Raw genomic sequence first — 2,892 nt, 5'->3', positions numbered from 1 at the left:
AAAAGCTGATCCAATAAAATATTTCCTCATGCACCTTGTCTCTCTAAAGACTAACTTTCTAATTGATATCACTTACCATTTCTCATGCACTGCCACAAAACTGCCATGCTTGAGCTGCAAACACTGCTAATAAATTTAAAAAACCAGACAAAGTGTTTTACATTTTTTTGTAACTTCAAGAAAGCAATTGTATTAATATTTGGTTGTATATAAACCTTTAAACCCAAGTGCATAACTAAACAATCTTTCCCTTTTAGTAAATATTATTTTGAGAAATATTTTGTAAGTTCATATTTAAGGGAATAGCGTTAAGATAAAAATCTCTTGAGTTGGGCAAAGTTACTGAAAACATTTGTGTGCAAATTCATGCCAAGTTTTTCAGCAATTAGTTATGTGTGGTTTCACAGCCACAACATTTTCAAGGTATCTATTTCAGGAAATAGGAAACTTTCTACACTGAAGCCTGTGAAAAATTTAAATGCTACTTTTATTTGAAAATGTGTTCAGCCCATACTAAAAGTAAATGTGTGTCTTAATCCTGGTCTACACAAGAAAGTTGCACTGGTTTAACTTAAATCAACTTTTAAACTAATTTAGTTTAATTAGGCTAAAGGCCTTTGTGGACAGTCTTTTTCTTTCACTTTAGCTTAAACTGATTCCTAATTGACTAGCTCTGTTTTGGTTCAGGTCAAACCAAAGTGTGTCCACACAGCCTATTGCACTGGTTTAACTAAATTGCCTTAAAATTGCACCTCCAACTCAACCAGTGCAACTTGCTCCTGGAGACCAGACCAGAGAGAGAGATAGTGGTATCAGGTTTGAGCACAGGACTGAGAGCCAGGAATTCCCTAATTGTAAATTATCCTTGCATACAAGGATCTCAAAAATTGCAGGATATCGAGGATTTACAAACATTATTTATTTAAGCTTCCCAGGCACCCATTTGAGGTAAGAAAACATCACTTTATTTTATATAGAGAGAATACTAGTTTTTAGAGGGATATTTGTTACTCTTGATTTAAATTATCATATTTATGGATTACTTAATTTTTATCATAACAGGCAAAGCATGACATCTGAGTATCTAACTTCTTATTCCACAGACTCCCATCCATTGCAAAGACAAAAAATGTTACATCTGTGTCTGACACTTGTGTGATAGGTTCAGAAATTCTTTACAACACATCATGAGGTTCACCTGGCATAGGCAAAACAATTCTTGCACAGGCAAAATTCCCACTGGTTTCTAATCTAATCTCCTAGGAAAATTTCAAAAGTTAAAGTTTATTATGTAAACATGTGTTCAAAAATCATGAGCCAGATCCTCCAAAAACACAAGATTAACAAAAATATTTGTAAGTTTTGGGTCCTTCTTACTTGCCTTCTGATTTTTGAGCTTTTAGGTTATACTCTGGTCATATTTTCAAGCTTTTCTCCACCAGTATGAGGTCAATTTAAAAAATGAAAGCTTAGATTCTCATGTAAATACTCCAGGAGCTCTGAGTCTTTCAGGAAAAACCATCAAATATTGGATTTTTTTTTCACAATAAAATCATGAGTTGGTAACATATTTTCTAGATGCTTTCATGCTTCAAGTTATGCTCGCTTCATCTGCACATGGTCGGATTTAACGGTACGAAGTGCAGAGAGCTAGAAAGGCAAAATTGACCATTATTCTAGCCTATGGAATGGCAGCTGCAGGCTTTGTGCCATTTTTTGGATGTGTTTGTTGATTCTGCATAATCACAGAGCTTGTGATCCCATCTGCACTGTTACCTGCCATGCTCCCTTATGTAGGGCTGGTATAGTCATCAAGCACTGAGGATGTGAGGACATCTCTTCATGGCTGCTCTCCTGACCCCACCTACAGTGAAGTTTAAGTTGAGCGTAGGGCCCTGTGCAAACTCATATGCTCTCAGGTGATTGTCTTCTATAGTACAATACCCCTAAGGACTTATCTGATTTCTTTCATTCATTCAAGTTAGCCTGCACAAAATGAAAGTGTTCATACTAAGTTTCCAATGGAAAGGTCTGTCTATTCTTGACTGGCAGTGGTTGTCAGAAACAGGTCTTCCACTGGCATTGAAAAACTAACTTCTAGTGAGGGCAGGACAAAAACCCTCCTAAAAGGGCCACCGAAAGTGCTAGGAACCTAGCAGAACATGGTTTGTCATATGTAACGCCACAGCGCTCCTCCTGTTAGGGATCGTTCTCTTTCTACCTGGAGAGTGCCTGGTATGTAGTGGGCGCTACTGTAAGCTAATAGTTGTAGTGCTGGGAATGGTTTGAGTCCATCTGCACTAGCAGTTAAGCCGTTTTTAACCCCAGCTGAAGGATAAGCAAGCAGGTTCTGTCTTTGGTAGAGCAATTTTCCTAGTGACATGTAAAATACATACTCACCCACTCTCTGCCCATGTTGTATATGGTGCACATTTATACCTCTGTTAAATCCACCATGACTCTGTATTTCTCTGTGTGACTGTTGAAGCAGCTATTGGTGCATAGGTTCCTATTTCTTAGTCAGATGTGTATCATGCTACTTTAATTCCTTAAAATGTGCCCTCTTTTTCAAAAAATAAACTAGGAACAAGAATATTCTCAAGACTATAAAACAGCAAGAACCATACCATGTAATTTTAAAAACTATAGGAGTCTCCCAACACTTAAAAATGACAAAACGCCCCCCGGCCCTTCTCAACCCCTTTTGAAGCAGGGACAATAGATGGGCCATATTCATGGCTTAAACATTTTTTCCCTGTGGTTTTGGGAGTATTGCAGATTCTAGCAGTAATAACTCTCATATGAAATAACATTAAGTAATTATCAAAAACGATTTGCAGAAACCAACAAATACATTCATATAAAAACATTTGTATTGTATCAAGCAAATTC

This window comes from Chelonoidis abingdonii, chromosome 5, assembly GCF_003597395.2.
Source record: "Chelonoidis abingdonii isolate Lonesome George chromosome 5, CheloAbing_2.0, whole genome shotgun sequence".
NCBI classification, from domain to species: domain Eukaryota; kingdom Metazoa; phylum Chordata; order Testudines; family Testudinidae; genus Chelonoidis; species Chelonoidis abingdonii.
The sequence above is the reverse complement of the archived record's forward strand: the minus strand, read 5'-3'. Positions refer to the sequence as shown.